Raw genomic sequence first — 13,232 nt, 5'->3', positions numbered from 1 at the left:
AGGCTGGTGTTGGTGGCCAGACAGAGAGGGATGGAGGCCTAGAGAGAACACATGAGACAGGGAAGACTGTGTCCCCAAATGACACCCTATTCTTATAAGGCTCTGGTCAAAAGTAGTGCACTATATAGGGAAAAGGGTACCATTTGAGACACAGTGAAGGGTACTGCTCATCAACCTTTTAGTAGATGACTGACTGTGATGTGAATGAAAAAACAGTGTGAAATTGCAGAACCAACAAGTGCACTACGCCCCCTGAAAAGAAGGATCCATTACACATAGAGAGGAACTGACATTCACTGAAGTGAAGCGGACGCGCTCCAACCACCCTAGACTGCTCACAACACACACGTTTTACATTTTACGTTTTAGTCATTTAGCAGACGCTCTTATCCAGCGCGACTTCCAATTAGTGAGTGCATACATTTTTCATACTGGCCCACACCTTCACCACCTCTCTAATACTATTCCTACGGGACACGGTCTCTGTGAGTGGAATGTTTGTCACTCCAAGGCGGAGGGAGCAGGTATTTCCTGAATATCCTGATTCCTGTCTGTAACCATGGAGTCAGTCACATGATCAGCAGCTTTCTAAGTCGACCTGTACAGGAATGCTCTTTCACTTTGATTGGTTACTGTTGGGTACAGGTTCATCTCTACATTATTATTATGATTTGTGTGTGAGGGGGTGGGGGGGGTAGTTGTTGTTGATGTTGTTGTTGATGTTGATGTTGTTGTTGTGTGTGTGTATCTGTGTGTGTGTGCATTACAAACATGATATGTGTAACCTAATCTCACACAAAAGTACACACACACACACACACACACACACACACACACACACACACACACACACACACACACACAAACAGAAGAGAATGTTTACTTATTTCCTCTGAGAGAGAAACAGATTCAGAGGAGAGGCTTGCATTGTATTATGCATAAGGAAGTGACATCACACAACATCCCATTAGTGGAGACAAGTCAAGAGAGAGTAGTGTGTTTGTCTGTGTGTGTCTGTGTGTCTGTGTGGATGTGTTTAACTATACTCGTGGGGACCAGAAGTCCACACAAGAATAGTAAACCAAGAACAATTTGACCAACTGGGGACATTTTGTTGGTCCCCACAAGGTCAAATGCTATTTCTAGGGGGTTTAGGGTTAAGGTTAGAATTAGTGGTAGGGTTAGAATTAGGTTTAGGGTTAGGGTTAGGCTTAGGAGATAGGGTTAGTTTTAGGGTTAGGGTTAAGGTTAGGTTTTTGGGTTAAGGTTAGGGTTAGAGTTAGGGTTAGGGTATGGGTTAGGGTTAGGGTTAGGTTTAGAGTTAGGGGTTAGGGAAAATAGGATTTTGAATGGGACTGAATTGTATGTCCCAACAAGGTTAGCTGCACAAGACTGTGTGTGTGTGTGTGTGTGCGTGCATTGGGGAACAGGGAATAGAGTGCTTAATGGAATCCCTTTGGCTCTCCACTCTGTCTTAATATGACCCTGAGAGAATGTCCTTACTGTAAGTACTGCGAGTCATCATCATCATCACCACGTTCATCGTCATTACTATCATCATCATCATCATCATCATCATCCTCATCATCATCACCACTTTCATCATCATCATCATCACCATCATCATCATCATCATCACCACTTTTAATCTGGCATAGATACTGACTCTCCATCTATCTCTCTATAATCTGTCATAGACACTGACTCTCCATCTATCTCTCTATAATCTGTCATAGATACTGACTCTCCATCTATCTCTCTATAATCTGTCATAGATACTGACTCTCCATCTATCTCTCTATAATCTGTCATAGACACTGACTCTCCATCTATCTCTCTGTAATCTGTCATAGATACTGACTCTCCATCTATCTCTCTATAATCTGTCATAGACACTGACTCTCCATCTATCTCTCTATAATCTGTCATAGATACTGACTCTTCATCTATCTCTCTATAATCTGTCATAGACACTGACTCTCCATCTATCTCTCTATAATCTGTCATAGACACTGACTCTCCATCTATCTCTCTATAATCTGTCATAGATACTGACTCTCCATCTATCTCTCTATAATCTGTCATAGACACTGACTCTCCATCTATCTCTCTATAATCTGTCATAGACACTGACTCTCCATATAAATCATAAACAATGCAGTAACATACCAGTATATCTGTGTAATGAGAAATGAGGGACCATTTGTTAAAGTACTCATCAAACAGACCAAGAGTTGTATCTGACACCCTGTATCTGTTGTCCCCTTTATATACCATTCCCTCCCCCATATGCCCCCTTAGCCAACACAACAAACAAAAACGGTTCACAACTCCTGCAGCTCTGTCGGACGCTGGGTATGTACACAGTCAATGGTAGACTTCCCGGGGACTCCTACGGTAGGAACACCTATAGCTCATCTCTTGACAGTAGTACTGTAGACTACTTTATCACTGACCTCAACCCAGAGTCTCTTAGAGCGTTCACAGCCAGCACACTGACACCCCTATCAGATCACAGCAAAATCACACTCTACTTGAACAGAGCTATGCTCAATCATGAGGCATTAAAGCCAAAGGAACTGAATAATATTAAGAGACGCTATACAGTGGGGAAAAAAAGTATTTAGTCAGCCACCAATTGTGCAAGTTCTCCCACTTAAAAAGATGAGAGAGGCCTGTAATTTTCATCATAGGTACACATCAATTATGACAGACAAATTGAGATTTTTTTTCCCAGAAAATCACATTGTAGGATTTTTAATGAATTGATTTGCAAATGATGGTGGAAAATAAGTATTTGGTCACCTACAAACAAGCAAGATTTCTGTCTCTCACAGACCTGTAACTTCTTCTTTAAGAGGCTCCTCTGTCCTCCACTCGTTACCTGTATTAATGGCACCTGTTTGAACTTGTTATCAGTATAAAAGACACCTGTCCACAACCTCAAACAGTCACACTCCAAACTTCACTATGGCCAAGACCAAAGAGCTGTCAAAGGACACCAGAAACAAAATTGTAGACCTGCACCAGGCTGGGAAGACTGAATCTGCAATAGGTAAGCAGCTTGGTTTGAAGAAATCAACTGTGGGAGCAATTATTAGGAAATGGAAGACATACAAGACCACTGATAATCTCCCTCGATCTGGGGCTCCACGCAAGATCTCACCCCGTGGGGTCAAAATGATCACAAGAACGGTGAGCAAAAATCCCAGAACCACACGGGGGGACCTAGTGAATGACCTGCAGAGAGGGTTTGTATCATTTGATTTACACAACATGCCTACCACTTTGAAGATTCAAAATATGTTTTATTGTGAAACAAAACAAGAAATAAGACAAAAAAACAGAAAACTTGACCCCAAAGTCAATACTTTGACTATGTACAGACTCAGTGAGCATAGCCTTGCTATTGAGAAAGGCCGCCGAAGGCATACCTGGCTCTCAAGAGAAGACGGGCTATGTGCACACTGCCCACAAAATGAGGTGGAAACTGAGTTGCACTTCCTAACCTCCTGCCAAATGTATGACCATATTAGAGACACAGTGAAGAACAAACACCATTGTAAATACAACCTATATTTATGTTTATTTATTTTCCCTTTTGTACTTTAACTATTTGCACGTCATTCCAACACTGTATATAGACATAATATGACATTTTAAATGTCTTTATTCTTTTTGAACTTTTGTGAGTGTAACTTTACTGTAAATGTTTTATTGTTTATTATCTACTTCACTTGCTTTGGCAATGTAAACATATGTTTCCCATGCCAATAAAGCCCTTACATTGAAATTGAATTGAGAGAGAGCGCGAGAAAGAATGGAGTTGCTTTCCAACCGGGAGACAACGGGTTAAAGCCTGACTCCGCATGCACCACTCACAACCCCACCTACCTCTCCCTCTCTCCCTCGGTTGTGGCATTTTACCTTGTGTGCTCAGGGGGGTTTCTTTGCCATCTTCGAGCACGGCGCTCGTGTGTTTGTGTGTTCAGTCTCATGCACACACAATAAACTTTTCTACCGGACACCAGATAGAATTTAAAGACACCTGCACCGAAAACAATAATATTCTGAACATTCCTTCCGGACATAATCGTGAACTGCTCTGGAGATCCTTTTTCGTTTGTGGCTTTTAGTACCCTTTTAAACGAGTTTATTTTTCATTCGAAACAGGAGCTCGGAAACATGTTGAGGAGAGGAGGTATTTCTTTTGAAAGGGTCCCAAAGTTGGGAAGCCAATGACGCGCGATGCAAGAGGTAAGTAGGAAAGGGGTTTCGGGAAACTGTCCGGTTGTTTAGTAGACGTGATTTTCGGTTTGTTTCAGCAGTTTGTTGGGTCGGTTTAATCTTTAACTGTTAGCACCAATAGCTGAGTCACTGTTATGCTCTGTGCCTGCCTGGCTGGGCTCGCTGCTCTGTTCTGCTGTGGTGTTTTGGGAAACAGGGCCCTACTCTGTCCTATCTGACGCAATGTGCTGCATGATGTGGGTTCATTCGCCCCAGTTTATACCTAAACTCGGAGGGCGAAACTGATACCTTGGACAAGGGCCATTAATCCAAAAAATAAATTGCTTGCGAAGCATCTAGGATATAGCTACAAGCTTGTTAAAACGGTAGACCCAGGTGCTAGGTTGGGCAGACACTTGTCAACAGTAAGGATAGCAGGAAATGAACAAGAAAACTATCCCCAATTGCTTAAATCTGACACACCTATGATGTTAAGTCATGAAGGCTATTGTAGGCGGTTACTTTGGCATATGGCCGATAGGCCTACTCATTCGTTACAATGTAACAAACTACAGCAAGGTGTCTGAACATTCTTTACAATGGAGCCAATTCTGAAATCAATCCAGAGATGGACTATTGTCAGAAATTATTTGTGGGCCTCTTTCTAAGGTTTTTAACATTCAAATGAAACCATGATCCCACCTGCATTACACAGGCTCAGGTAGGCCTATCTGTCTAGCATTAGCTACATAAACGAATGTAGGCCTACCTGTGTCCCACCCATGGATTTACAGGTCCCAACCCACTGGCCTACCTGTGTCCCACCCATGGATTTACAGGTCCCGACCCATCGGTGCTGTGTATATACTTGCAGGCTTTTGATCCTACATCAAAGAATAGGCCTGTAACACGTTTTCATGCTTAGTCATACATAGTTTATAACTTTTATTCTACTTGTGCTCATGCAGGGTTGGAGTTATGTTTCATCAAGGGCTAGGGCATGGTCTCTCAGTTGTATGAGGGAATCATTAGGTCCTCTTAGAAGATAGCTGTTAAAGGGGCAATCTGCAGTTGTTGGTTTGTTAGACCAGCCCTGTTTGTCTGTGAGTATTTACATTACATTTTAGTCATTTAGCAGACGCTCTTATCCAGAGCGACTTACAGGAGCAATTAGGGTTAAGTGCCTTGCTCAAGGGCACATTTACGTCATTTAGCAGACGCTCTTAGCCAGAGCGACTCACAAATTGGTGCGTTCACCCTATAGCCAGTGGGATAACCACTTTACAATTTTTTTTGGGGGGGGGGGTAGAAGGATTACTTTATCCTATCCCAGGTATTCCTTAAAGAGGTGGGGTTTCAAATGTCTCCGGAAGGTGGTGAGTGACTCCGCTGTCCTGGCGTCGTGAGGGAGCTTGTTCCACCATTGGGGTGCCAGAGCAGCGAACAGTTTTGACTGGGCTGAGCGGGAACTATGCTTCCGCAGAGGAAGGGGAGCCAGCAGGCCAGAGGTGGATGAACGCAATGCCCTCGTTTGGGTGTAGGGACTGATCAGAGCCCGAAGGTACAGAGGTGCCGTTCCCCTCACTGCTCCATAGGCAAGCACCATGGTCTTGTAGCGGATGCGAGCTTCAACTGGAAGCCAGTGGAGTGTGCGGAGGAGGGGGGTGACGTGAGAGAACTTGGGAAGGTTGAACACCAGACGGGCTGCGGCATTCTGGATGAGTTGTAGGGGTTTAATGGCACAGGCAGGGAGGCCAGCCAACAGCGAGTTGCAGTAGTCCAGACGGGAGATGACAAGTGCCTGGATTAGGACCTGTGCCGCTTCCTGTGTAAGGCAGGGTCGTACTCTCCGGATGTTGTAGAGCATGAACCTGCAGGAGCGGGTCACCGCCTTGATGTTGGCGGAGAACGACAGGATTGAATGAATGTATGAATGAAGTGTGTGTGTGTGATGTGAGCTGTCTACTGCCCACTGCTTCTCATTGACCCACTGACTGAATGAGAGAAGGCGATGGTACCCTGTAGGCATGACAAGGTGGATATAGGGTAGACAGAAGTGTAGTTCAATCCTCAAGCCTGCATTATGGATGGAGTGAGGAAAGCGAAAGGAAATAGAACCCATTCCTAATTTAGATAGAAAACAGAGGCCTAGCTAGCCTGAGTGTTGCAGCTAGGACCTAGCTTGAGTGTTGCAGCTAGGACCTAGCTTGAGTGTTGCAGCTAGGTCCTAGCCTGAGTGTTGCAGCTTTTTGTCTTATTTCAGTGTAAATCCTATGGCGACGGTTCCACCTAGCTTATATAAGAGGCCAAGAGGTAGATTCTAGAGATTGGTGTGGAAGAACTTGACTGGGCTGCACAGAGCCCTGACCTCAACCCCATCAAACACCTTTGGCTTCTTATATAAGCCAAGAGGTAGGTTCTAGAGATTGTTTCTGGACTGTATGTGAAAGGACCATTGTAGATAGTGGTAGTGGTCATCTGACCCTACAGGAAGCATCCATGGCTGGCTGTTTTCATCAGTCACCAGTCTATTTCCATCCAGGATTATGACACTGATGTTACTGTTTCAGCCATATGGCCCTATACCACAGCAATGGAGGCTAGGTAGACCTACTGAGTCATGTTCTTATTTTAGTTAGTTACCTGTGATCTCTCCCAACATTCGTAACATTAGCAGGCCGGAGGCCAGCGTTCATATGAGAATTTGGTTCTGGGTTACAAGATTTTTACATGGAAGTGTACTTTATAAGGGGTTTATTAGTAGTACATATCTATAATCTATATACCAGTCTTGTCAAACCAGGTCTTGCAGTGAAGCACTACTTTTCCCTGGTACCTTGGTAATGATGCCAGATTTTTAAATCACATTAGCAATACATTTGAGAGGGCTTCAGCAGGATCAATACATTCAAGAGGGCTTCAGCTGGATCAATACATTCAAGAGGGCTTCAGCTGGATCAATACATTCAAGAGGGCTTCAGCTGGACCAATACATTCAAGAGGGCTTCAGCTGGATCAATACAAGTCAATAGCACCAATTCTAAAAGACACCATCTACACTACATGACCAAAAGTATGACACCTGTTCGTCGAACATCTCATTCCAAAATCATGGAGTTGGTCCCCCCTTTGCTGCTATAACAGCCTCCACTCTTCTGGGAAGGCTTTCCACTAGATGTTGGAATATTGCTGCGGGGACTTGCTTCCATTCAGCCACAAGCATTAGTGAGGTCGGGCACTGATGTTGGGTGATTAGGCCTGGCTCGCAGTCGGCATTCCAATTCATCCCAAAGGTGTTTGATGGGGTTGAGGTCAGGGCTCTGTGCAGCCCAGTCAAGTTCTTCCACATCGATCTCAACAAACCTTTTCAGCATGGACCTCGCTTTGTGCACGGGGGCATTGTCATGCTGAAACAGGAAAGGGCCTTCCCCAAACTGTTGCCACAAAGTTGGAAGCACAGAATCATCTAGAATGTCATTGTATGCTGTAGAAGATTTCCCTTCACTGGAACTAAGGGGCCTAGCCCGAACAATGGAAAAACAGCCCCAGACCATTATTCTTTCTTACAGTTGGCACTATGCATTGGGGCAGGTAGCGTTCTCCTGGCATCCGCCAAAACCAGATTCGTCCGTCGGACTGCCAGATGGTGCCTTCAATCCTAAAGCCTCTAGAAGTTTCAGACATGGAGACCTACGACCAGGCCAACTTCTGACTAGGTTAGAGGATTGATCCTGAGTTAGAGGATTGATCCTCAGTGTGTTTGCTCCAAAACACTTTGTTTAATAGGTACGGCTGAATTATGAGAGGAAAGTTACTGGAGTGATGGTGGTGTTTTGGCTGACAGGGCCCTGGCAGCATGGTGGTAACATTAAGTAGTTTGGTGTAGTGGTGTTTTGGCTGACTCAGGGCCCAAGTAGCATGGTGGTAACATTACGTAGTTTGGTGTAGTGGTGTCTGGGCTGACTCAGGCCCCTGCAGCATGGTGGTAACATTAAGTAGTTTGGTGTAGTGGTGTTTGGGCTGACTCAGGGCCCTGGCAGCATGGTGGTAACATTAAGTAGTTTGGTGTAGTGGTGTCTGGGCTGACTCAGGGCCCTGGCAGCATGGTGGTAACATTATGTAGTTTGGTGTAGTGGTGTCTGGGCTGACTCAGGGCCCTGGCAGCATGGTGGTAACATTAAGTAGTTTGGTGTAGTGGTGTTTGGGCTGACTCAGGGCCCTGGCAGCATGGTGGTAACATTAAGTAGTTTGGTGTAGTGGTGTCTGGGCTGACTCAGGGCCCTGGCAGCATGGTGGTAACATTAAGTAGTTTGGTGTAGTGGTGTCTGGGCTGACTCAGGGCCCTGGCAGCATGGTGGTAACATTACGTAGTTTGGTGTAGTGGTGTCTGGGCTGACTCAGGGCCCTGGCAGCATGGTGGTAACATTAAGTAGTTTGGTGTAGTGGTGTTTGGGCTGACTCAGGGCCCTGGCAGCATGGTGGTAACATTAAGTAGTTTGGTGTAGTGGTGTCTGGGCTGACTCAGGGCCCTGGCAGCATGGTGGTAACATTAAGTAGTTTGGTGTAGTGGTGTCTGGGCTGACTCAGGGCCCAAGTAGCATGGTGGTAACATTAAGTAGTTTGGTGTAGTGGTGTCTGGGCTGACTCAGGGCCCTGGCAGCATGGTGGTAACATTAAGTAGTTTGGTGTAGTGGTGTTTGGGCTGACTCAGGGCCCTGGCAGCATGGTGGTAACATTAAGTAGTGTGGTGTCTGGGCTGACTCAGTGCCCAAGTAGCATGGTGGTAACATTACGTAGTTTGGTGTAGTGGTGTCTGGGCTGACTCAGGGCCCTGGCAGCATGGTGGTAACATTAAGTAGTTTGGTGTAGTGGTGTTTGGGCTGACTCAGGGCCCAAGTAGCATGGTGGTAACATTAAGTAGTTTGGTGTAGTGGTGTCTGGGCTGACTCAGGCCCCTGCAGCATGGTGGTAACATTAAGTAGTTTGGTGTAGTGGTGTCTGGGCTGACTCAGGGCCCTGGCAGCATGGTGGTAACATTAAGTAGTTTGGTGTAGTGGTGTCTGGGCTGACTCAGGGCCCTGGCAGCATGGTGGTAACATTAAGTAGTTTGGTGTAGTGGTGTCTGGGCTGACTCAGGGCCCTGGCAGCATGGTGGTAACATTAAGTAGTTTGGTGTAGTGGTGTCTGGGCTGACTCGGGGCCCTGGCAGCATGGTGGTAACATTAAGTCGTTTGGTGTAGTGGTGTCTGGGATGACTCAAGCCCTGGCAGCATGGTGGTAACATTAAGTAGTTTGGTATAGTGGTGTCTGGGGTGACTCGGGGCCCTGGCAGCATGGTGGTAACATTAAGTAGTTTGGTGTAGTGGTGTCTGGGCTGACTCGGGGCCCTGGCAGCATGGTGGTAACATTAAGTAGTTTGGTGTAGTGGTGTCTGGGCTGACTCAGGGCCCTGGCAGCATGGTGGTAACATTAAGTAGTTTGGTGTAGTGGTGTCTGGGGTGACTCGGGGCCCTGGCAGCATGGTGGTAACATTAAGTAGTTTGGTGTAGTGGTGTCTGGGCTGACTCGGGGCCCTGGCAGCATGGTGGTAACATTAAGTAGTTTGGTGTAGTGGTGTCTGGGCTGACTCAGGGCCCTGGCAGCATGGTGGTAACGTTAAGTAGGTTGTTGTAGTGGTGTCTGGGATGACTCAGGGCCCAAGCAGCATGGTGGTAACGTTAAGTAGGTTGTTGTAGTCCATACCATGGCTGTTCTGTTGTTGTATTATTCTATACCCATTGTTTCTTCTAAAAGACTGGACACAGAAGAGAGTGCCACATTTTTTACCAGAGTGTATGTAGTTAAAGTCACATCACTGTTCATGGGGTGCTGCTGGGCTGAAACAATCTTGTACTAGTAAAGTAGCCCCCGCTCAATTGAATTGCTCCAATTGAATTGCTCCAACATGTATGTTTATAAGTTCACAATGTTTCTATCCTATAAGGATCTTCGTCAGGTCTGGGACAGGGATGTGTTGGAGTGTGCATACAGGTGAGCCCTATGCTTTCCTATTACAGTAGTGTAACAGGTTTGTCCATAGCCATTTCCTATTACAGTAGTGTAACAGGTTTGTCCATAGCTGTTTGGTAACTCTCACCTTAGGGTCCCAAGCCGCTTTCCTGCTATGCTGCCATGGTGATGATGGAATCCTGTCAGAAAAACAAGCAGGGGGTGGGTTCCTCCCTGTCTGTTGTGATAACACAACTTTCAAAGGAGAAAGTGCCTATGATTCATCCCAAATGGCAACCTGTTTCCTTCTGGTCAAAAGTAGTGCACTATATAGGGAATAGGGTGCAATTTGGAATGAAAGCAAAAGCTTTGACAAAGGCCGTAAGCTTAACAAACAAGTGATACTGGCAATGGCAGTGTACAGGATTTTATTTTCTAGGTATGCGTCCCAAATTGCACCCTACCCCCTATATATCCCCTTATAGGCTTTGGTCAAAGGGCTATGTCCTTGCGGTTTAGTCCCCCTCCTCAAAACTAATATTTGTATTCCTGTAAAAAAATAAACGTCCTTTTGTCCTTCATGATTCTGAAATGGCTGACTGGACAGAGTGGGAGGGAAGAGCGTCTATAGTCAGCTCTCTGTGTGTGGTCAGGTGCCACCATGTCTCTCTTTCTCTCTCGCTCTCTCTCTCTCTCGCTCTCTCTTTTCAGAGAAAACTGAGCCCAGGTGTTGTGTTTCACTATACAGGTCTGGGAGGTGCTGGGATCAGTTGTTCTGCTTTCCTGCTACTGTAATAACATGAATGGGGTGTTTCCTCCTACTCTAATAACATGAATGGGGTGTTTCCTCCTACTCTAATAACATGAATGGGGTGTTTTACTCCTACTCTAATAACATGAATGGGGTGTTTCCTCCTACTGTAATAACATGAATGGGGTGTTTTACTCCTACTCTAATAACATGAATGGGGTGTTTCATCCTACTGTAATAACATGAATGGGGTGTTTCATCCTACTGTAATAACATGAATGGGGTGTTTTCCTCCTACTGTAATAACATGAATGGGGTGTTTCCTCCTACTGTAATAACATGAATGGGGTGTTTCCTCCTACTGTAATAACATGAATGGGGTGTTTTCCTTCTACTGTAATAACATGAATGGGGTGTTTCCTCCTACTGTAATAACATGAATGGGGTGTTTTCTCCTACTGTAATAACATGAATGGGGTGTTAACTCCTACTGTAATAACATGAATGGGGTGTTTCCTCCTACTGTAATAACATGAATGGGGTGTTTCCTCCTACTGTAATAACATGAATGGGGTGTTTTCCTCCTACTGTAATAACATGAATTGGGTGTTAACTCCTACTGTAATAACATGAATGGGGTGTTTCCTCCTACTGTAATAACATGAATGGGGTGTTTCCTCCTACTGTAATAACATGAATGGGGTGTTTTCCTCCTACTGTAATAACATGAATGGGGTGTTAACTCCTACTGTAATAACATGAATGGGGTGTTTTCCTCCTACTGTAATAACATGAATGGGGTGTTTCCTCCTACTGTAATAACATGAATGGGGTGTTTCCTCCTACTGTAATAACTTGAATGGGGTGTTTTCCTCCTACTGTAATAACATGAATGGGGTGTTTCCTCCTACTGTAATAACATGAATGGGGTGTTTCCTTCTACTGTAATAACATGAATGGGGTGTTTCCTTCTACTGTAATAACATGAATGGGATGAGGGGTCGTGTTTTTTTTTTTAAAGAGACATGGATTAAGATAGTACTTATCTCTAAATCACCTAAACATGTCTATCTACAGTATATGGTGCTTGGTTAACCCAGAGGTATCAGTATATGGTACTCTGTTAACCCAGAGGTATCAGTATATGGTGCTCTGTTAACCCAGAGGTATCAGTATATGGTGCTCTGTTAACCCAGAGGTATCAGTATATGGTTCTGTTAACCCATAAGTATCAGTATATGGTACTCTGTTAACCCAGAGGTATCATTATATGGTGCTCTGTTAACCCAGAGGTATCAGTATATGTTTCTCTGTTAACCCATAGGTATCAGTATATGGTGCTCTGTTAACCCAGAGGTATCAGTATATGGTGCTCTGTTAACCCAGAGGTATCAGTATATGGTGCTCTGTTTACCCAGAGGTATCAGTATATGTTGCTCTGTTAACCCAGAGGTATCAGTATGATCTGATTTAGAGATAAGTACTATCTACAGTATATGGTGCTCTGTTAACCCAGAGGTATCAGTATATGGTGCTCTGTTAACCCAGAGGTATCAGTATATGGTTCTCTGTTAACCCAGAAGTATCAGTATATGGTGCTCTGTTAACCCAGAGGTATCATTATATTAGGGGTGTAACGATCCATCTACTACATCGATGTATCGATTTATATTCCTATGATCCAACTACATCGATCTGTGCTTGGCGAGTTGGCCTTTTGGACAACATATATCGATCTAACATCGTTTTAAAATGTAATAAATCGATTGTATCGATACTAGGAAATAACCCATTGGATTTAAGCACGTCAGACTTTATATGGATGTTTTTTCTTAGCACTTTTAATGATAAAGGCTTTAAACATTACTCGATTCAGTCTGCCTATCCGTGACGTCATCGCGCCAGCAGCAGCGCAAAGGCGCCAAGACAACAAAACATAGCATGGCGGACGACAGCGGAGAAGCCGACGAGCGAGAAATTATCAAGCCACCATTGCGGTCCTTACAAGAAACAGGAATCTAGGAAACTTCACCTGCACTGTCCAGTATCCAGGTATTTATTTCAGTCACACTGGTTGAATTTTTGGCTAAAAGGTTACTGAATCGATTTCAAGTCACTGAATCGTTTCGGATCGTATCGTTCTAAATGAACCAATATCGTCCTTGAATCGTATCGACAACCACGAATCGTGATACAAATCGAATCGTTGTTAAAACGAATCGTTACACCCCTACATTATATGGTGCTCTGTTAACCCAGAGGTATC

General features: G+C 44.7%; 1 protein-coding gene across 1 annotated transcript in view; it reads left to right on the top strand.

The window, feature by feature from the left end:
* Window positions 1–3,941: 3,941 nt before the first annotated feature.
* LOC311103407 (epsin-3-like) overlaps window positions 3,942–13,232 on the top strand; it is a 49,155-nt gene continuing 39,864 nt past the window's right edge. The window contains exons 1-2 of the mRNA XM_084144975.1: window positions 3,942–4,257; window positions 12,843–13,018. The gene's annotated coding sequence lies outside the window, so the exon portion shown is untranslated. The remainder of the gene's footprint in view (window positions 4,258–12,842; window positions 13,019–13,232) is intronic.

The sequence above is a fragment of the Coregonus lavaretus genome, assembly GCF_964263955.1.
Source record: "Coregonus lavaretus genome assembly, chromosome: 2".
In the NCBI taxonomy this organism is placed as follows: Eukaryota; Metazoa; Chordata; class Actinopteri; order Salmoniformes; family Salmonidae; genus Coregonus; species Coregonus lavaretus.
The sequence above is the reverse complement of the archived record's forward strand: the minus strand, read 5'-3'. Positions and strand labels throughout refer to the sequence as shown.